This window comes from Lepisosteus oculatus, chromosome 14, assembly GCF_040954835.1.
Source record: "Lepisosteus oculatus isolate fLepOcu1 chromosome 14, fLepOcu1.hap2, whole genome shotgun sequence".
NCBI lineage: Eukaryota > Metazoa > Chordata > Actinopteri > Semionotiformes > Lepisosteidae > Lepisosteus > Lepisosteus oculatus.
The window spans coordinates 49,285,431-49,309,607 of record NC_090709.1 but is presented as its reverse complement, the minus strand read 5'-3'; the positions used below and the strand labels follow the sequence as shown (position 1 = coordinate 49,309,607).

Genomic DNA, 24,177 nt, shown 5'->3' with positions numbered 1-24,177 from the left:
CAAATGAAATCTCGCAGCTATGCCATTGATTAGTGCTTCATGATAGAAGATAACGACTAGCAATCTGGTATTTGTGATGAAGTTCAGTTTCACATTTTTCGTCACTCTCACAGTTTGTATTGCCTGGAGCGAAAAGTACCATAAGCGTTCATTTTTGCAGCTACATAGACGTTCTGAATCGTTAAGAAAAAAATGTTGTAAAACCAACAGAAAGCACAGACTGCTATAACTAGTCCTAATTATATAACGATTTTAAGTATAATGATAAACTACTGCAAGGAATCGGTCCACCTGAGCAAACAGGATCGTAATGTTGACACTCAATAACGACACTGATATGTGCAGTTCCTGGACGGATAGCCCTCCTGCCCATCAAACAGACTGAGTGACTGTTCGTGTCATTTAGTGTTGTCTGACCATTGACAAAGTACAACTATTTTTTTAGGGCGCAAATTAAGTTAGGTAAATCTTTTTGCCCAAAACTGAAGGGGCGACACTCCTCCCTCCCCCCCGTGATGCCAGGCCTGTCCCCATCCTATTCCATAATGTCATTATATATAATACCATAAAACAGTACGATCCTTACTAACTGCATGCGTTAAAATTGCACATCAGCTCATAGCAGGGGGCACATAGCCGCGATGTATTATCAATGTTAAACTTCAACCATAATATCGACAACATTAATAAACGCATACGTTGAGAAAATATCGAACCCAGCATATTTTCCGGTTATATACCACAATGCATTGCTAGTATTCGTTGGTCACCATTTTGGACACGTTTTTCAAACGTAGAAGTATATCCGCAAATATCTCAGCAATCCTCTTTTGACGAGTAAGTATGAACAATAATAATACTATCTGAATACATGCAGATCTTTCTTAATATTATTTTGATTAAAATAGTATGTGAATAAGCAAAAAATGGCACATAAAAATAGTGTGAATGGGGAAGATGACACAAAATCGTTTTTGCCGTTTCTCTATTCTTATTCTATGTTGTACTTTCAAACTTTGGGTACTCTTTAATTAGGACAGACTTTATTGCTCAACTGCTATGATGCAAGCCAAATTTTATACATTTATTTCAGCTTTGAGCTTAGTAAACCGTTCATTTTTTAGATTATACTAAAGAAGATATTAATCATCATTTTTTTGGGAAGTAATATTATATAATTTTCTCCTAGCTGCGGTGCTGAAGTCCCACCCTACATCAACAGAAAAAGAAATAAAGGAGCACGCAATGTGTTACTTGAAGAATGCATATGCAAGGCAGGGGGCCAGGAGATCTGGACACTGAAAATAATAGGTTTTTGGTTCTAACTGTTAGGACAATTAGACAGGGTTTGCAAATAGTGGACAAAAATCGTCTTAACTTCCATTGTAATATTTTTTTTCTTGGAAATATAGAAGTTGTACATTTTAAAATGTATATTTGAATCAAAATGTGGTTTTGAGTTAGTGTGTTAATGTAATTAGTTTGTTTGTCATTACTATACTGTATATTGCCATGTTACCAGAATTTGTAGCTGAAGTTTAAGACTAGTTGTGTTTTTTATGATTATTGCCCATATGTTGATTGTTGATTGATTGTATACAATGTATAATTTGAAACACATATGTTTCAGGTGTGAATGTGTATTTTCAGAATAAATTTCTAAACCTAATCATTGGCTTGGTTTACTTGTTTCTACACCTATAAAACCTATCTTTGATGTATAATAGACCTCTACCCATATACGTATAATAGACCTCTAAAGTTATCCGTATAATAGACCTCTAACCATATACGTATAATAGACCTCTAAAGTTATCCGTATAATAGACCTCTAAAGTTATCCGGAACTCCAACCATATATGTATAATAGTCCTCTAAATTTATCCGTATAATAGAACTCCAACCATTTATGTATAATGAACGTCTAAACATAGACGTATAATTGACGTATAACTTTAGACGTATATTAGAATTTCATTCTAGACGAATTGCAGACCACATTTAGACGTCTAAGGTATGCGTTTAATAGACGTATATTATACGTCTTTTGCCCACTGGGTCTGCTTCGTGGTTTATTAAGCTTTTGATCAACGTCTGAGTGAAAAAGATTTGCTATTTTATCTCTTTGATTAAAGTTCACAAAAAGCACATTCCTTCGAGCCAGAGTCGAACCAGCAACTTAAGGATGCCTTACTATTTCCCCTACAGTCCTCCGCTATACCAACTGAGCTATCAAAGGGGTGTAGGAAGCATTGTTTCCCTTGAATTTAAGCCACGAAGCAGGTTTCTACTGTATGAACTTCCGGGGAAATTAAAAATTGTTTGATGGGGCATCAATCGTTCCAGGCGGATATTGACACTTTTTTTTTCTCGAGGGATCATATTAAACAATTCATCAGTATCGAGAGGAGGATCACCATGAGACACAGAACAGTTTAATTCTATCTTTATTAGAAAGTAGTGTTTGTGCAACATTAAAAATATTTTCATGGAAATATAGAAGTTGTGATTTTTAAAACTTATATTTGAATCGAAATGTGGTTTTGAGTTAAATATTAGCGTGTTAATGTAATTAGTTTGTGTTTGTCATTACTATATATATATTCCCATGTTACTATAATTTGTAGCTGAAGTTTACTAGTTGCGTTTTTTATGATATATTGTAATAAACAATATTGTAATAAACATTATCATGTTTAATACGATATTGTATAAAATGCATAATTGGAACTACATATTTTTCAGGTGTGAATAATTGTATATTTTCAGAATAAATTTCTAAACCAAATCATTGGCTTGATTTACTAGTTTCTACACCTATAAAACCTATCTTTGATGTATAATAGACCTTTAACTATATAGATATAATAGTCCTCTAAATGTATCCGTATAATAGAACTTCAACCATTTATGTATAATGGACATACTGTATAATCAGAGATGTCTAATTGACCTATAACGATATACGTATATTAGAATTTCATTCTAGTCCCATTAAGGGACATTTTGAGCCAGTGCAGTCAGGCCAGTTCCACTTCAACTGCGCCCGACAACGGAGGTCGTTTTGAAAACAACGAGAGTAAAGGGACACTGCATGTCTGCAGAACATCACGTCCGAGTTTCAAGACAGTAACATCAGAGATTGGAAGCTAGGGAGTTTCAGGTCTGTTTTTTAGTATAGGTTCATGAAAGTCTAAATACCTTTGCAAGAAATATTTCAGAATCCCAGTCAAATCCAGTACAATTGCTGCACAGATCTGCATTCTACAATAAGAAAACTGTCCGTTTAATCAAACACGCCTCATAAAGCATTTTTAAAACAGGAATGCATCTTTCTATAAAAATAAAATGACTTGAAGGGTGCTATAAGCTAAGGTGTGAAAGCCTGCTCTACAGAAGAAGTATATCCAGAGGTGCCAAAGAAGTCGAGGTTTCACCTCGTGAGAGAAAGCATCTCAGAAAACGAAGTTGCAGTCGCTTCCATGCATCATAACACCACTAGGTCAGACAAGAAGAGCTGAAGAGCCGCTGTCGAGAGTAACGCGGCCGAGCGCTCTAAGGAGCTGGATTAAAGCTCCAGTCTCTTCGGGGGCATCTTTTGGGATTACACCACTGCTGCATATCTCCTTGTTAAAAATCCCTATTTTTTGTTGTTGCTGCCTCCAGGCGATGTAAACAAGATTCAGAAAAAAATAATTTATCCACCCTTGAAGGTGTGGTGGCCAAGTGGTAAGGTGTTGGTCTTGTAAACCAAAGATCGTGGGTTCAAGCCCCACCCGTGCCTGTTTCATTTGTCACCACTCTCCTTTAGTTTCAAAGTCTTTAAAAAAATTTGCAATGTAGGAGTTTCTATAGTAAGAAGAACATAACTGTCGCCAGTGATTAGTGTTCGTGCATATCCTGCCCTGTTTTTTAGTCGACAAAGCCTGTCTCTCTTCACACCCATCTTTCTAATGATCGTCTCAGCATTGGGAAGGAACGTGCGTTTGGTACAACCCCCACTCCATGGTCTGATCACAAACAGATCGAGTGAGCTCTGGTTGGAAGTACCGTTCAAAAGCACTAAAAATCTGACTTAGGAACGAGAAGACCGAGTTTTTTTTTTAATTCGAGTAAACGATAAAATTATATAAGTAGTGGGACAAAACATTGTCTGCCTGCAAGACTATGTCATGCTAAACGCCACAAATTGTGTTCTTCCAGTTGTGTCAATCGTCCTAAAGTTACGGAAAATCAGATGCAACTGGTGCATTCAGCATACATTTCTTCAGGATAGTCGAATGGTTTAAAATAACGATTTCATAGATTCTTGTCTTTTAAGCTGTGTGTTCCGCTCTCCAAATAGAGGCGCGGGTTCAAATCCCACTCCCGACAGTAAGGCGTTTTACCCTGTCTTACACTGTTCCAGTCTTGTTGTTCTCGCTGACAATCACAATAGGAGGAAAACGGAGAAACTGCTTCGCAAGAACACAACGGACAGAAAAAAGCTTCGTAAACACGTGAATGTGATTATCATAAGGTATGCATTCAAATGTTGAAGCCCGAATTATAAAAGCAGCAGAAGAAAGGTGCAGCACAAGGCAATTTGTGAGAATTCGCGGGTTTGTATGTGGCTTGGACTTCTTTCAAGCCTATGAAGGTGACCCCCTTTTCATTTTCATTTTCAAACTTCAGAACAGAATAACAAAAAGGTTTCATGTAAGACCGTTGGAAATACCGGTTTCATGATGTATTCGGCGAACCTGAATGAAATATTTTAGTGCGTGCTCAAATGCGAAGAATTAAAAAAAAACCTGGAAAATCAACTCTTGCAGTAAATGTCATAAATTTAAAGCGTGTAGTCTGCATGAACAGAGCAACGCAGCAGTCTGTAAAAACGAAGCCACAAGTCCTCTTTTGTCTCGGGCAGTGCATTCAGATAAGATGGCTCGGCAGAAGACATGATAAATGCCGAACTCGTTGTTGCCATTATTGCTACTCTTGCTACTGTAGTTTTAAGCTCTAATCAGCGGGCATGTACAGTTGTACAGGAGCTAGACTACTTTGCGCCATCAAAATTCCATTATGTGAATTTAAGGTTTTATTAATAACAGCATTAACTATACAATGCGTGCTCAAAAACCGCTGCCCATTAGCTTAAGAAGCAGCCTTGTTTTAAAAAAGTGTGGTATTCGAACAGTAAATGCTGAAGTTTTTAATACTTGTGAGCAGATCTTCCTCGAGTCAGACACACTCTTGCTCGCCCGATGCTTTCAGAGCAATATCTGAATCGAGGCTCAAAATGGAAAGAAAGCTGAATCAGGCAATGGTCATAAGGCACTCGGGGTCACTGTACCCTATAACGTCCTGCTTGCACTGTCCTACTAAAAGCTTAGAGGGATCAGAAAGGACACAAACAACCCTTGAAATCACAATCTTGAACTTAAAGGTCGCCAGCTCTACTGGCTGCGCCTCTTTTGCTCCTCTATTTCAACAGTAATATTACTAGCGTTGATTCACCATAGTATAGTAGGCTGAGACTTTGAATGCAATGGGATGGTGGCCAAGAGCTAAATTATCAGTCTTCTAAACCTACTGTGCCTTCCTTTTTCACCTCCATGTTATTTTATCTAGATTGTCAAGTAACTTGCAAAACGTCTCTACTTACTCTGTTACTCTGTCTCAAAATTGTAGAGAAAAGTTATCTGTTATAGCCTTAACAGAATGCAGAAATCAAATATATGGGATTTGTTAAGAACTTTATTGTCTTTTCACAAATTACTACAGAATAATACAAAGAAGACATTTTATAGTCTTATATTGAAACCATGAAACCTATGCACACATTCACAAGAGATTACAATAGAAAAATGAAAATTAGATCACGTATGATGTTAAATAATTTCTTTAAATCACACTAAATTGCAATCTTGAAACCAAAATTAGAAATATTGAAAACAACCTTTGTTCCCCAGGAAGAAAAGCTGTTTTATATGATGGGACCCGGTTTTAGGTAATCAAGATTGGGAAGACAACTGTACCCTAGCAAAGGAAAATGTTACACAAACTTTGGAAAGCACACTCTGAATCCATCCGTATATTTGATTTCCAAGATCCGTTCAAAGCAACTTGGCTCTTCACAAGCAAATCATTTCAGGGAAGAAATTCAGTTTAGTCAACTACTGGTGCATTCAGCACACCTTTTACTCCGGCTTGTCAGTATGGCTGAGTGGTCTAAGGCACAAAACTCAAGGATGTGTCTTTCTAGCTGGCTTGGGTGTTCTGGTCTCCAAATGGAGGGGTGGGTTCAAATCCCACTCCTGACAACCTGTTTTTACCTCTCTTGAATTGTTCCAGTGCTTGCTGACAGTGAATGACTGTAAAAGCAGCAGAAGTAAGCAAGCAACTCAGTGCAATTTGCAGAGTATTCTGCACTGTTAAAATCCATGGGTTTTCATACTGTTTGGAATTCGTAGCTCAAGAAGTGACTCCTGTTTCATTTTCTATTCACCAACTCGATTTGCATTCTGCCCCTCACACCTCACAACAGAATAACAAATGGCTTCATGAGCCACAGGATCCCCATGCAGATACAGTTTGCACTATGTATTAGGTAACCCAAATGAAATATTTTAGTGTTGTCTCAAATGTAAGAAATTTCATGAAACCTCAGAATGGAAAGTTTGTAGAAAATGCCAGCAATTCAAAGTGTGTAGGCAGCATGAACAGACCAAGGCAGCTCTAAGTTACAGCGATCTGAAGCCACAATTCCTTATTGCGCTCAGCAGTGCTTTCAGAGTCGACGGCTCTGCATAAGAAATGAGAAATGCTGGACTCCAAATACGATCTTGCCATTACTGCTACTCCTGCTGCTGTAACTTAAAGCTCTAATCAGTTATCAAAGTTGTACAAGGGCTACACTTCTTTGCCCCACCAAAATACCATTATGTGAGATTAAGAAGAAGAAGTATTGCAACAAAGTGTCATCTTCAAACAGTAAATGCTCAGGTGTTTATACTTATTCGTGAGCAGATCACCCTCGATTTAGAAAAAACCTTTGCTTGCCCCTTGCTTTCACAGCGATATCTGAATCAAGCCCCAAAGCAGTAAGAAACTTGAATTACACAAAGCACATACGACATTGGGTTGTCACTGTACACTATCACGTCCTGCTTGCACTGTCCTACTAAAAGATTAAAGGGATCAGAAAAGACCCTTGAATCAACAATTCTGAACTTAAGGGTCGCCAGCTCTACCAACTGCACCTCTCTTGCTCCTTTATTACAATAGTAATATTACTAGCATTGGTTGAACATGGTATCATAGGTTGACAGCTGGAACACGTGACTCACATGCAGTGACAGTGCCATTCTCAGATATCGCTGCACCATATTGGTTTGGGAGCAGGAGTAAATTTACCATGGAAACACGTGTGCCTCCATTTAGGTTGGCAACTTCCAAGAAAATAATTTTCATACATTGAATTTGATCTTCATATTCCTTTTGTATTCTCAGCTGTAATATTTCACAATTACAGTTCAGATTTGTTGGAAAACTTAAAATAAACAATTTTCTAAAAATGATCTCATGAAGTATTGCCAGGATCTATATTTAGCGTTCGGTAGCAATAGTACTGCTGATATTAATGGAGTAGAAATGTATGATGTATTGACAGCTTTATCTGAAGTGAGAAGTCTTAGAATGCCGCCCATAAAAGTGTTAGGATTCATATGAAGAAATACCTTTTTCCACCCAAAATGCTGCTATTATGTGAACATTACCAGTTTCGGTAGATTCTGGCCGCGATTTTCCAAAACTGAAACTAATAACAATATTATTGCACCATGTTCGAAAAATGTATATCAAGACTAGTAAGAAGACAAGATTTTACAGAAATATTAAAAAACGATGCAAGCATAAAAAGTAGATAAATTAAATTCAATTAAGTTTTTTTTTTGTTTTGGAGAAATGGGCGTGCACACATCAGAAGACACTAATGTTTGTCTTCGATAGAGTGTGTGTATAACAGTTTAACACAAAAGGTTTTTAATTGTGATTTTGTTTAAATTCAATAAATCATCTAGCAAGAAATAAAGAAATTGTTTTATTTTGTAAACTATAAACCATGAAGAGATTTACAGGTCATGTCCTTCGCTTTGTAGGTAAACAATCAGTCTTTTAACTTAAGTGTTCAGCATTCAAGTGGATGGTTGTGTTTCTTGAATCTCTTGTGATCTTCAAAAGTCATTGTTTTGTCCTTCATGTTTTTGATTTGTACCATGGATATTTTACACGTTCTATTTATCATTTTTCTTCCCATACGGAACACGTTCAAGGTGTTCTTGTCGCTGTGCTGCATGTAGTTAATCTACACAAGAGCACATGTAACTGTACAGGACACGCAGTGAGGAGCTAGCGCAGTTTTCAGCTCAGTGTGGAGTCCAGAGGGAGGACTCGCTCGCTGAACGAGCTCTCAAGAAATCCCAGCTGAGATTAAACAGGTGCTTCTTTAACAGCCAAGACAAATCGAAGACCTTCTCTGGCTTTCTTGTAGATTACGTTAAATTAGTTAAAATCATTTGATAGTTAACAAGACTAAATGCATTGGAAGTACCTTTAAAGCAGTAGAGCAACATTGTAGCACTTCGAGAGTATCTAGATTTTATTTTATAAACCTGGGTCTCTCTGAACACAAGCGAAGACGTTTGCTATGTGACGGTGGTAACAAAACACCTGGAAATGCCAGGAATTGAACCCAGAACCTCAAACTTGCAAGGCATGTGCTTTACCACCAAACTACACCCCCTGTAAAGTAAATACAACTCTCTGCACAAGCAGTTCAGCACAGACAAAGAATACCTGCAGTTGCCAGCCTTTCCTTTTCCTTTACTATAGAGTAAATTCATGGGAACGAAGAAATAAGGATGGGAAAAGAATCGCATTAAAGCTTCAAGTGACTGGGCACAAATGAATCAGTTATACAGTCATTGGATGTCTGTGTCTTCATAAATTTTAAGACTTTAACTTTAACTTGTGCCTTTTCCTAAAATATTTACCATTTGTAGTGACTCTTTCATGTCAGATATTCTCAGTTCCTCATCACCGGAATCACTTTCAGAATAGACAGGAAATCTGAAGTCCATCTGGGTTGATGCACTGTCTGGCGAAAAAGCCAAGTGTTGAAAATAACATACCTAACCATAGATTGAAACAACAAACCCCCATCAGAAAATATTGTAATAAGTAGTTTATACCGGACACCCCAGCTAATTTTAAGCATAAACACTTTTAAATTGGTTGGGGTGCTATAGTAGACCCCAACCACAAACCTCATGATTGGGGGGAAGAAAAAGAAAATTATGTGCAAAATTATATCAGATTAGAAAATGTAAAGCTTTTGTGGAATGTTTAGATCTTTACATTTTACTGACAACTTCTCTGCAGTTGGAACTGCTAGGTCATTAAAGGGTTAGGGTTCATATCTCTAAAAAACACATCTCTCAGAACTTTACGGTTTCGGGCGTGGACAGTGAAGTGACCTAAAAACCTACATAAGGACTTGGCTTGCAGTGTCCGAGTCTGTCAGTCTTGGGAGATCTTTGGACTTCAGAAGAATAGAACAGTGGCACGCAAAGAGCAGATACAGACAGTGGAAGACTCCCTTTTTTGAAGCCTTGCACTACAGGACTTGATGGATGACGATTAATTTTTCTTGGGTATGTACATTCGTCTTATTAAAATTGAAATTACAGCATTGTTTGATGCATTTCCATTAGATGCAGCAGATATACACCCGACGCAGGCGATAGGCTCAACAGGGAATAAATCTGTGGTGTTGGAGTCGTCAGAACTCTCCGGCATCAGTGGGTAAGAATTACAACCGTGTACATCTGTATTGTGGACAGTGTTCTTTCTTCTCTTTCTGAGTGAGTCTGGGTATAAGCCAATGGCTGTAGCGAACATAAATGGCGTCACAAGTGTCAGCTGCAGAGAACTTAACACCATTGCTAACGAGAGCATGTCCATTAGATTAGATGCAGGCAGCAGGCTCGACGGGGAATTAACGTGTGGAAGAGAAGCAGAGCGTTTCTAAATAATCTTTGACAAATGGTGCGTATTACTTAAGAGTTTAACTAATTAAAAAATGTCCTGCTTACATAAGTTTTCTATTTTCTTGGTAATTTGTGATATTAGGTATCATGGTCAACACCTAACACCCTTTTTTTTTTCTTATCCGTAAAGACACTGCTCAGGCTTCAAATAATGTTAGTGGGGCCCAAAACGTGAGGCACAGCACAACCATGAAAAAAGGTTAGTATTAATTAAGCGGTGCCAAGTTGTATTGTAAAACACCTCTTTTATCAGTTACAATTAAAAGGTTACCCAAAAACAAATATGAACCTGGATCCATATCACTTAAACAGTTACTTCTTTTGGAGGAATGTTAACTAATTAAAAGTTCCTAGTTTACGCAGTTTTCTGTTTTTGATGTATTCAGCATTGCTGACTAATCCTTAATACCCATTTCTTATTCACACAGACGCGGCATCTTCGAGAGTGGAAAAAGATGTGGGAGAAATGGGGTAGCAGACGCTAGGCCCAGTGGTGATTTCATCACGGAAGGCCGTAGTTAACAACGCTGTCTGGATCAAAACATGTCAGACCTTTGGATAGAACTAATAGTGCGTTTAGAGACTTGACGAGTGGTAATGTTTTAAAGTGTGTGAGCTACATAGCTCAGTTACTAGCTATGGGGAACACTAATGAAATGGATAAAAAGAGAAAATTAGTGCGCCAAAAATCTGTTTTTGCCGATGTACAACCCGATCTACCAAAAAATGTCCAGTCTTTTACCACTTTCCTTTTTGACATAACTTCAACAGCGTATTTAGCTCAAAAGGCAGCATTTCGCGACCTGGCAATGGGATTTTATGGTACAAATGCGCCGAACGCTGATGGATGTAAATGACTAAACACGTGATTTTAAAAGTGGTTAAAAGACCGACCCCTTACCAACATCACGCGTCAGTATGTTAATAAAAGAATTAAACTTGCAAAAGCATTTTTGTTGAGACACAAAAGATTCAGAGAGAGACACAACATTCCACATGACCAACCCGATCCACACAATGAGAATGCTGGAGTAGAAAATAATGTAATGGTCAGGGGTGCTGCAGTAGAACCTGATAACGATAACTTTGAAAACTGAGAGCCAGTTGTGATGAACGATGAGAATCATGTTGGTGGCGGTGGCGATACGAATAGAGACCCCTTAGTTTTCCTGGAACTCGTGCAACGTTATGACAGTACCGATAAAAATTTTAGGGCATCAGAGAACTATAAAGAATTTCGTTTTGTTTATCTTGACAAAGTTGAGTCATATGTAGTGGCTATAGACACTGTACATGGAGCAGTCCAAAGAATACTGGATGAAATTTCACCAAGTGTAGGTCCTAATGACTTTGTGCAGTTGTGTTTGTCTTCCAGCAGGTTTAATGACCTGCTTTTCTCGCTCAGAAGGTGTCCCAGAGAATTAAATGAATTAAATGATTTTTTAAAATCACATCTCAGACCTCTTACAGAGCCATACAGATGTTCTAACAGATGACACCCTCAGATTAGTAGTCACAATATAATGGAATATGGAGGGCGGTGCTCACAGAAGGTTTAAATCCATTTTGTACAGTAGGGTAATAGAACGGAAGGTACACCTTGTCAACTTACATTATCTGGACAGTAATCTGGGTTTTGCAGGCTGTGTGTACGGCTTAATGAATACTCTCTACACGAATATGCGATAATTAAAGTGGCTGAGCAATTTCACCACGATTTGTCTTTTTCAGAGAATCAGAAAATTAGCTTGTCAGATGTTGCAGCTTTTGAAAAACATTTAAAGGTGCTCATTAAAATTTTGTACCATGATCAGGGCGAGTGGAAATATTTTACATCGGGCCCCACGCTGCCAGAATCTAAAATACTTTTTGATCAATAAATAAATGAAAAAGTATATCTTTTTATGTTATTTGTTTTTTGGGGTTCTCTTTATCTATTTTATGACTCAGACGAAGATCTGATCACATTTTAGGTCAAATGTATGCAGACATACAGAAATTTTAAAGGGTTCACAAACCTTCTAGTACCACTGTAGTTATTTTATTTTTTATTTTGTTGTGTCCATTGTTCCCCTGCCTGCCTGGCTCTTGACCTGTGACTGTCTGAATGCACACAGGAGACTTTCAGGAAGGGGGTTTGTCCTGAGCCTCTGTGAAATACCCACACACTCTCATGAATAACTGCTCCATTAGCACATCACTGTACAACTAAACCACTCTGCCAGGGAGAGCCAGGACTGGACTTCAGCCCTGAACCATCCCCCTCACTGCAGCAGGGGTGCAGACAAGATACTGAATCCATCTTTTCTCCAGAAAGCAATGGCCTCACTGCCATTTCTCCCAATCCAAGCAGCAAGTTACAACAGCACCATTTTCAACTCATCTGGGAGTTCCCACTGCAGTATTGACACAAGCCAGTGGACACTGATTTGGGCCAGAGCTGCATCGCTCCTGGTAACTCAGTGCTGCTTAAGAAAACCGGGCCTGCTCTTGTGCTGGGCAGACCAGTCACCTGTGTTGATTTGCCTTCACATGAGGGTACCATTCATGGATCCCTGTTGAAAAGGACCAACCAGTGACCAGCTTGATACCCCAGCAAGAAAGAAACTATACCGATCTCAGGTTCTGTTTTATGTGATTCTGATTGCATGTTAGATAGCAGTTTTTTTTTGTTATGTTTTAACAGCTTCTATATTTTAACATTTATATGTCAGAACGTTATTTTTTGTTGTTGTTTTGTTTTATAGTGTGATGTACTGCAGTTATGTTGTTGTTTTGTTTCAGTTTTTATATAGGAACTGTTTTGCCATTTTATTTATTCTTCCATGTTCCAGTTGAACTGGTTTTCTTAAACCATTTAATCTCACTCAGTTTTGGAATATTCCTGAATGCTGCACTATACAACACAGGCAGAAAAAAGTCTCCAAAATAAAATTTCCAGACAGGATAAAATTGTCACCTGTCCAAAGGTTTCCTTTGGCACCCAAAATCCAGCACTGAGTGAAAAAAAAGTATAAGTTATTATTTTATATATATATATAATATATAATATACTATATAATATATATATATATTATATATATATTGTATGTATAAATATATATTTTTACAGATCATCACACTGAGTATTGGTGGTTCAGTCGTAAAATTTTTAAAGAAAGGGCCGAACATGCGAGGCGTTCTTGAATCAGAACCAGGCTATACAGGTTTCTGTTCTGTGGTGGTCAGGACACATTTCTACAAGAAAAAGGAGGAATTACTTCACTCCTATTAAGCATGAGCTGAAACAGGATAAGAACGGGAGATTTTGTGTGTTTGTACATATGTCAACGCATTATCTACATCGTAGTGCCTTTCTCATTTGCACAATACTAGAAGGACCATAGAGCAAGCTCTTTATCAAGAGTAAGATTGAAACCCATGCCTTCAGGGTGACAACACTATTAAAAGCTTTGGAAAATGTGTCGGCTTTTATAATCCATCTTATTTCTGGAGTGAATGTTCTATTTGAGAGAAAAGCTAAGATGCTCATAAAGGTGGGCATGGCATAGGTTCTGTGCAGGATCTGTGAATCATTTCATATGAGAAAATAATATTTAATTGCATTAAGTTTATATATATATATCGCTTGTCCTCTCCAGATTAAACCAAAAAATAGTTGCATTGAAAAAAACAAAACTTAACATATAAAAATATGGAATTAGTAGTAATGGTGCCAAAATAGATTTTCTTATTAGGACAGATTCATACAATATCTCTTGATTCTTTATTATTTCCCTCTTTATTGGATATATTTTTCTTGGATTTTATATTTATCCTCTCTGGGGATAAATACACTTTAGATTGTGCAACAAAGACTTTGAACTTTTTGGTAGAATTTAATGAGACAGTGTGACAGTTAAGGATCCTAATCTGTTTTATACATGTTTATTGCTTAACAACTTTTAACAAAAGCAGTTACATAATTACAAGCCTATCCAATGAGAACAGTCTTAATTGTAAATTAAACAGGACTAAACTTAACATCCCAAGACTACAAAGAAATAAAGAATTTATTCAATTTAGATTTAATTTTAAAATTGTATAAAACTAAAACTTGTATCCATTTAATTATACATATAAATTAAACTTCACGACTAGAACTAATTCCATTTTAGTCAACCATAAGTAAAAGTAAAACTTTAGTTACGTGTGATCTATACTAAATCAAAAGTGGGTAACTACAAAGTGGCTATGACTAATAAACATTTTAGGAACAAGTAAAGGTTTATTCCACACTGAAAAGAGAAAAAAGGCAACACAACGTTTCAGCTGTGAAGCTTTCTTCGGATATCACATGCTGACACAGCTACCTACTTGAACTAATAGACATTTTAGTTGACATGACTAAAAATATGATTAAATCAAACTGGTGACTAAATTGGTGTGCTTTTAAGTCGCTGGATAAAGACTGGATAAAACTCTTCCCATTGTGACTGTAGCTGAATGATCTTTCTCCTGTGTGACTGCACTGGTGGACTATGAAGGTCTCTTGTGAGTGTGCTGGTGGCTTTTTAAGTTCCTTAACTGACTAAAACGTTTCCCACACTGACTGCAGCTGAATGGTCTCTCTCCTGTGTGAACACACTGGTGAGCTCTTAAGGTACTTGAGTCAATAAAACTCTTCCCACACTGACTGCAGCTGAATGGTCTCACTCCTGTGTGAATACGCTGGTGAGCTCTTAGGGTACTTGACTGACTAAAACTCTTCCCACACTGACTGCAGCTGAACAGTCTCTCCCCTGTGTGAATGCGCTGGTGGGTTATTAAGTTACTTGACTGACTAAAACTCTTCCCACACTGACTGCAGCTGAATGGTCTCTCTCCTGTGTGAATGAGCTGGTGTCTTCTTAAGTTAGTTGAGTGACTAAAACTTTTCCCACACTGACTGCAGCTGAACAGTCTCTCTGCTGTGTGTATGAGCTGGTGTTGTTTTAAGTGGTATAATTGACTAAAACTCTTCCCACACTGACTGCAGCTGAATGGTCTCTCTCCTGTGTGAATGCGCTGGTGAGCTCTTAAGGTACTTGACTGACTAAAACTCTTCCCACACTGACTGCAGCTGAACGGTTTCTCTCCTGTGTGAATACGCTCGTGAGCTGTTAAGTTACTTGAATGACTAAAACTCTTCCCACATTGACTGCAGCTGAACAGTCTCTCTGCTGTGTGTATGAGCTGGTGTTGTTTTAAGTGGTATAATTGACTAAAACTCTTCCCACACTGACTGCAGCTGAACGGTCTCTCTCCTGTGTGAATGCGCTGGTGTCTTCTTAAGTTATTTGACTGACTAAAACTCTTCCCACACTGACAGCAGCTGAACGGTCTCTCTGCTGTGTGAATGCGCTGGTGTCTTTTTAAGAAGCATGATTGACTAAAACTCTTCCCACACTGACTGCAGCTGAATGGTCTTATTATCAAGTCCTGTTGGAGCTGCTGTTGTTCCTCCCTGTTCTGACTCTCCTCTGTGTTTTGTAACTCAGTACTGATCTTATCAACAGGTGCATCAGTCTGCTGGCCTGCAGGGTCAATCAACTGGGGCTCCATGTCCTGCTCTGGAAGATTAAACTCACCCAGTTCTTCACTGTGCTCTTGTACAGACACACAGCCAAGTCCACTACAACCTTCTGTAATATTGTATGGGTCCAGATTGGTAATCTTCTCTATAAAATCATCAGATAGTAGGAATCCAGGTGTCTCACTCTCAGGCTCTGTCTTCATCATGGGCACAGAGTCCAGATCCTCCACTCTCTGTCTGCTCTCTGTGGGTTGCTGATTGAGTTTCTCTTTCCCTTCTGCAGAAGTGAGCTCTGTCTCCTGCATCATACTGGAGCTCCACTCCTCCTCACTGTGCTGCTGTTCAAGAGGAGCCCTTTCCCCAGCGTCAGGGAGAGCACTGGCCTCTAATCCTGCAAATACAGGACACAAGGACAAGACCTTTAACATGGGATGAAAGTAGTATTAACAACATGGAGATCCAAGAAAACAAATGTTACAATATAAGGATTTTTAGCATCTATACAGACCACCACAGAATACTAAAACACCCCAATGTTCACTTTATCCTTTCATAGTACACATTTAGTCGACAGTGTTAATTTAGTCGACAAAAATTACGACGAAATGTTTTGCAATTTTAAAGAAAATGAAACACTAAAATAATCCACAATGATAGTGACAAGGACTTGATTACTTTGCATTTCTGCTTCAGTGCACTAAGATGAGACAAAATGACCTACTGGAGTAAAACTCAAAGTGAAATTAATTTTGCAACATGAGATTCACCATTTGTGTATTTACTTTTGTCTGGCAAAAAGCAGGCTGGCTGTAACAGGTACAATCCTAAGTCTGAGGCTGTGTGTGGACTGTGCATTGCCTAAGGGCTACGGATGTGTAAGAATCGCAGTTATCAGGATCTGCCATTTTCTATCTTCTTCTGTTTTACAACTGTCTCCCATTTCTGGATGGTCTTTTCAACACCTCCTGTCATGAATTCTTATTGTGTGTTAATTGACTGCCACAATGAGATGTATACACTAGAATAAGCAGATTAAAGAAAATTGAAAACTAGAAAAGAAAGACATGCTTGTGGTTCTCCATGCTTTCAGCTGGAAAAAAAAAGATCTGGAGTCAGGAGTATTTCATGTATAATCAGACCAAGAAAAACTCTTGTACAACATTACCGAAGATAAACAGAACTCAGCCACATTATGAGTTGAAATCTGCAATAGATCTAAAGTGCCATCTGAGCTACAGCACCCAGACACTGGGATTAAGACATCTCTTTAAAGCCCTGGCCAAATCCAAAGACAGTACAGTTAAAAAAAACTACACATTCCTGTTAACATGGCGGTGCATTTGATCCTTGCCTTTAACCAATGAAACAGGGTGAAATGTCACATGGCTTTGGGGCCGAGTTTTGAAAGCTTAACTTATCGGCAAAAAGTGTAATTTACATCATAGGCTACCTCAAATTGTCACTTACACAACTCTGTATGTTGCTTAGGCCACTCCTATTTGCCTTTTTAGTTATGGAGTCGGGAAGATAGAGCTCTGGGGTGCAGCTAAAAAAGGTCCCGTTACCCACAGAATGTAGATGATCCTGAAGACCAGAGTCAGATGGACAAAGGTTGCAAGGTGGGGAGTAAATGGATAATAAACCAGACAAGTACTGAATAAGGATGAGAAAGTTAAAACTGACTCAAAACCTGATAGGAAGTCATTGCAAGGACTTGAAAACAGGCGTAATGTGATTGCTTGCTTGCAACCCAGTAAGGATTCTGGCTGCCAAATATTGGAGATTGCTCAGTGTGGATTTAATTACCCCAGTGAACAGGATGTGCATATATTTATTCTAGAAAAATCCCTTTCTTAGTTTGTCTTGTGCCCTTTAAAAGAAAGGGAATCAGTGTGATATTCTACAATGCAGAGTGCTACTACCAATATTTACATATGATATTCGTTAAACAAATTAATACAAGCAGTTTTTGAGGATTTATTTGCAAAACTAGAGATGTAGGTAGATAAGAGATAATTTTGGGAAAGCTGAGAAATGCGCTGATAACAAGAACACTTACTAAAAGGGTTAGGCAAACTTTTGATAAATTGACAGGAGATGTTATAAACTGTGCCAGCGGCCAAATCACCCTGCAGCTCTCAACTGGCAGCCCACTGAAGCTAAGCAGGATTGAGCCTGGTCAGTACATGGATAAGATACCTCCTGGGAACCTATGGTTGTTGCTGGTAGTGCTGTTACTGGGACCAGTGGGGGGTGCCCACCTTGCGGTCTATGAGCGTCTTAATGCCCTAGTATAATGGCAGGGACACTACACAGTAGTGGGCACTGTCTTTCAGATTTGACGTTAAACCGAGGTCCTACCTTTCAGTGGTCATTAAAGATACCAAGACGTTTCCCGAGAAGAGTAAGAAGTTACCCAAGTGTCCAGGCCAAATATCCCCCTTAGCCTTTACCATGGCCTCCATACTATCCCCATGTATGATTGGCTCACACTTGGCCTGCGATGGACTGGCTCCCTGTCCAGGGTGTAACCTGCCTTGCACTCGTTGCTTGCTGAGATAAGCTCCGGCTCTTCCCGCAACCCCGAATGGGATAATGCGGTTAGGAGGATGGATGGATGTTATAGACTGCAGAGGAAGATGATGAAGTTAAGAGACAGAATGTTTACACAGCTACTGAAATGAGGATTGCATTTTAGATTTTCTGCATTGAACTGTGTGTTGGATGCACGTGAACTGAAGGAATGTGCAAACATAGCTGATAGCTGATCCATGGAGCCAGGATCTTAAGATGTTTATATATAGAGTTAATTTGTTTAAATGACTAGTTATGAATATTGATGTGCCAGAGAGGTGGAAAGACTGTTTCCTTAAGCTACCACTATAAAATAATTTATCCTCAGTGAGATCCCGCCATCTCATAGCAGTTTTTATCACTATGTATAGAGTTGTTACAGTGTCGTTAATCCCATCCATTTTCTAATCTCTTTATCCAGTACAGAGGAGCTGGAATCTATCCCAGCATGCAACAAAGCACAAGACAGAATACACCCTGGACATAGCACCAGCACATCACAGGGCAGACGAACAGACACAAACACACACTCACAAGAGGATCAGTATTCCCATAAGCCAATTAAATCATATCACCTGAAGAAAACCCACGGAACCCAGAGAGAACATGCAAACTCCACAAATATAGTACCCCAGTAATTGAAACTAGGGCCCCAGTGCTGCAAAACAGTAATGCTAACCACTGCACCACAATTAGAAATGGACGGATAGCGTACTCATCTTTCTAGTTCAAAGACTTGCATGCATAATTTAATTTTGAAAGCCACTGAGACATCTGGTGCTACTGTTGTATTTGTGAGAAAACATGCAAAAAGATTGCTTAGAACAAGTGATACGGCCAGCAGCCATATAAGTCTGCAACTCACTACTAACTGGTGTGAGCCTGGCCAGTACCTGGATGGGAGATGTCCTGGGAAAAACTGAGGTTGCTGTTGGAAAAGGTGTTAGTGGGCCCAGTAGGGGGCTCTCACCCTGCGCTCTGTGTGGATCCTAATGCCCAAGTATAGTCCTTCGGATGGGACGTAAAACCGAGGTCCTGACTCTCTATGGTCATTAAAAATTCCCAGGGCGTTTCTCGAAAGGAGTAGGGGTGTAACCCCAGTGTCCTGGCCAAATTACCCATTGACCCTTACCAATCATGGCCTCCTAATTATCCCCATCTATGAATTGGCTTCATTGTGTGTCTGTTTTGTTTTTAATGTCTTAATCTTGTTCTTCTTGTAATTAAATTGTTGTACTTGAAGTTGTAAAACTCAAAACCTTGGTTTACCAGGAGACTTTAATGTGATTTCTTATTATAACATGCATCTGCAGTTGTTATGTTTATATTTCACTATATTTACCCATAATCATTATGCCAGCATAGGTTAAAGCAAAAATGGACACTAGACTCTAGAACCCAGTAAAATAGTAGATAATTTGGATTTGTTGATGTCTTTTAGGATTTTGAACACTTGATTCAGGCCCCTTCATAGCTTTCTCTGTTCAAGCTAAAAATAAAAAGGTTCAGTGTGTAGCAAAGAAGCACCAATAGATTGAATGTGGAAAATAAGTCTCGTTCTAAGTTTCTTGCTTTTGAGAGCAAACTTACCCAGATCTGCAATATTTTAAAATATATGCCGTCGTTTAATAAAAATATCAATGTCGAGTTATATGCTTGAACGAGACAGAAAAATAACGATTATGACCTACATATTAACACACTGACCAGAATAATTGAAAAGCTTTGATTCAGAGCCCCTGCAGTTAGTGTTAATTAGAAAAACAACAGTGCTGAAACCTGAGCACACATTCAGCTGCTCTCCAGCTTTGTTCCGCACGGCTTTTTGTTACAATTGAGCTGAGAGCTGGAGATGATCTCTAGATAGAACCATATTAACTAGTCCGCAGCTGTGTGCTCCTTTCGAAAGTTTGTTGCAATTACTCTACTCTCCTCCCCCATTGATAGCTGGAGTGTGGTGAGCGTTCTTGCGCAATATGGCACCATTGGTGGTGGTGGAGGGGGGTCCCCATTACCTATAAAGAACTTTGAATGGAGTGTCCAATAAAGCGCTGTATAAGTGTAAGCAATTAATTATTATTATTAACAACTGTGCCATCTTAATCCTTAGTTAAGACATTTGATTTTTATGAACAGTTAACATTGATTATTCATTCATTCATTATTCAATCATTTGAAAGTACAATAGGCTTCTGCAAAAATAAATTTAGATGGCGAGAAAGATGTGTAATGATACATCTATACAAGGGAATTAGAAGTCAAACAAAATTCACATTGTTTAGTTTTAAACACTAAGTTATATATGCAGAAGCAATGGGTGCCATTTGCACTTTAATAATAATTGCTTACACTTATATAGCACTTTTCTGGACACCCCACTCAAAGCGCTTTACAGGTAACGGGGACTCCCATCCACCACCACCAATGTGCAGCCCCAACTGGAGGATGCGACGGCAGCCACAGTGTGCCAGAACACTATCAGTGGGGAGGAGAGTAGAGTAATGAAGCCAATTCATAGATGGGGATTATTAGGAGGCCATGATTGGTAAGGGCCAATAGGAAATTTGGCCAGGATGCCGGGGTAACACCCCTACTCTTTTCGAGAAACCCCCTGGGATTTTTAATGACGACAGAGAGTCAGAACCTTGGTTTTACATCTCATCCCAAGGACGGCGCCCATTTAACTTTGTGCTATAGAACGCTCAGACTGTATTGATGAGCTCCGCAACTCCTCTCTGTCTTGGTACTGCCTTCCTCTCTGAAAGCGCGCAGAGGGCAGTGCGCTATTTTCCCAGCCTCTGATTGGAAACAAAAGACCAGATGATCTGCTTCACACCACAAGAAGAATGTGATTTTGTCTGCATGAAATGAGTGTTGCATTTATGAAATTCAATCATTTTAAATGTTTAATTAAAAAGTAAAAAACAGCATACACAAATTTTCTAAGCTGATCATAAGGAAGAAAACTGACCCATTGGTTGCACATACAAAGTGTTTTTTATCTAAACCAATTATATAGATTTTAAAGTCATGCAATGTTTAAGTTAGACAGGAACACATCATTGTATAATATTTTTTAATCATTTTATTTTTTATTTTTAAAAAATTGCTAGCCCAGCATGGTAAAAAGCACTGTTATAGACTGAAACACAGGCCTGCCATAATACTTATACTTAACATAATACTAGCACAACATGAATAACACTTACACTACTCTTAGACTATGGCAGTTTTTCAACTGAATTATTATGGCATCAAAAGACCTAGTTATAAATAATATCAGTGAGATAAAGAATGTGTATATTACTTTTCCTGTTCTGTGGTAGTACTTTAAGTAACTCATGCAGTAATTACCCTATGGTTATTACAAATTCAGTATTGGTGGAAGCCTCTACTAAATAAACTAATTTTGTTTTAATCAGTTTAATTAAGATAATTAATTAAGACTAATTGTAGTGAAAATTGAGTTGACTGGACTAAATTAAAAACAGATGACTAAAAGGTGGCTATGACAGACACTTGACTTGACTAAGACTATGACTAAATCAAAAACTGGAGACTAAATTAACACTGCAAACAAATACACAGAAAAATAACACGCAGAATTAGCAACTTTTCTAAACACACATTACATTTGTTGGTAACAAATACCTCTATTGACCGCAACAATCAGCACTGACCAGCAAAGTCTTTTAATAACCACGTTAAGGTTTAAATGTGAAAACAGCGTGGTGATTGGTCAAAGCCCAAGCATAGTCCTCAGTGTGCTGTTTAAGGTTGAACTCTAGAAGCAGTGACTGGCTTAGACAGTGAATTCAGAGAGGGGCACAAATGAACCAGGCAGGAAGGGAGACAGTCTGATACAGAACTGTTTAATTACAGAGAGGCTCCCAGCTGAAACAGAAAGAGGTGAGCTAGTGATTCAGAAAAAAAAAACAAAGAGGGGAAAAAAGGCAAAAGGGCACAGAGATAACCAGTGGGAGAAAATGAGACTCGGGGATGATTTTCCACTGAGTCATTACTTGATATGAGGGAAAGGGTTGTTTTGAGTTTACTCGCAGAAAGGGAAGGGAATGCTAACACGAGTGCAACACTCAATAACAACAACATTGGATTGAATCATAATAATAAAGTTTTCTTTTTATTTTATATAACACCTTTAAAAGAGGCTTCTCAAAGCTCTTTACAGGGGAAAAAAGCCACACAGTGGGAGGAGGCAGCAGAATTAAACAGGTACAGTTCAATAAGAGCAGACAACACTGTCCAGACATTGTCGCACAGAAATACCAAGAGAAAAACCCTGGGAACAGAGATTCCTTAAAAATCCAGGACACTCCTCCAAGATCAATGAATAGAGCAGAATCCCCAAACTTAAAACACCCCAATATGCTGCAGCTCACCAGAGACATTCCAATATTCACTTGTTCCTGCACCTCAAACCCCTGACCAATAGAAAACATAAGAATGCATATATCTATCGACTGACTGACCATTTTTATCCTGTTTAAAATGTCACGTTTATGTCCAGATTTTATTTGCTTTTGTAAAACCCAAATCACTGAAAAAAACATTTGGCCAAGATTATATTAAAAATAAGTTAAATAAATTAAAAAGATATTAAACATAATTCCAAAGATAAAAAAAACATTCAACAACAAGATACTAATGTATTCTGTAACAATTATATAAATACAGTAGCTCATCATTTTTTGCTCCAGTTACTGAATGATATAGACTAAAAAACGTCTAAACAATGTGTTCTCGGCCTTGTTACTGAAATACAGATGAGGGGATGAGGAGAATGAGAGGTTAATACAGACCTCTCATAACTGGTCACTACAGTACATTAACACTTCACTGAGAGAAAAAGGTTAATAAAAACACGAATATCCCAAATATTCCTGACAGAATATTCCAGAGGAATTACTACAGACAGACCCTGGTGGACTGGAATGTTAAACAAATATAAAAGCTAAACAAATACTGTATTTGTATTATAATAATTGTGTAATATTATATACTGTATATATATTTCCTAATAACATCGGATTACACACCGATTTAGAGAAACAGATGCTGAATCTGCTGAGATGCTGAGTTGTTTTTAGCATCATAACCGGATTATAATAATTTCAGTTTCCAGTAAAGCATCCTGTCGCTATATCACACAAGTCTTTCCACTTCACTTTGTATCTCTCCACTATATTCTCACCAGTGAGGAAGTTAAGGACATTGTTTTTAAACTCACACACACACTGACTTCATACAAGTCACCACACTGACCTGCCAGCTCCAGTTTCGTGTCCATTTCTTCTTTTATTTCTGCAGTGACTTCACAGGGAAGCGTGTGTCCAACACGATCTGTCTGTCCCTGATCTCCTCCTGCTCCCGACTCCTTCTCGCACTGCTGAAATCTCACCTTCAGGCTCTCGTTCTCCTTCTTCAGTTGCGCCATTTCACTCCCAACACTGTCCTCCACACACTGTGTGATTTTAAACACGGCCCGTCTCACCAGGACCTGGGAGACGATGCGGAGTTTGTCTTGAAACTCAGAGTCAGACATCCTGTTTCTGAAAACGTCTGAAACTTCATACACGATCGATTTGAGCAAAACCTGCATGAAAGAGTGAAGCTCAGTTTGCAGATTCAACAAACACTCCGCCATCCTTCTGTAGAGTCGGTCAGAAACAAAGGCTAAATTGTGGAGTTTAAACGCAAAAACGTTCTTATTTTATTCTTCACAGATCCTGCATTCAGGCCTGTATTCCGTTATACACAGCTGACAATTCGTAGCATAGTAAAAAAAACAAAATAACTTTCTTCTTGATTATTTAGCTAAAACAATTGACTCAATCACTGTCGCGTGGGTGAAATATCTGTTGTGTTGAGTCGCGCAGCATGATGACGTCATTCTTTAGGGCTGCCGCAGCTTCAGAACAACTGAGGAGAGGAATTTTG

The 24,177-nt window shown here is 38.5% G+C and overlaps 1 non-coding gene and 1 pseudogene across 1 annotated transcript; one reads left to right on the top strand and one right to left on the bottom strand.

Annotated features, from left to right (window-relative positions):
• Window positions 1–3,712: 3,712 nt before the first annotated feature.
• trnat-ugu (transfer RNA threonine (anticodon UGU)) lies at window positions 3,713–3,784 on the top strand. The gene has a single exon. It is a non-coding gene; the product is annotated as a tRNA-Thr (tRNA).
• A 10,776-nt stretch (window positions 3,785–14,560) lies between these two features.
• Window positions 14,561–23,615, bottom strand: LOC138242708 (zinc finger protein 180-like; annotated as a pseudogene).
• Window positions 23,616–24,177: the final 562 nt, after the last annotated feature.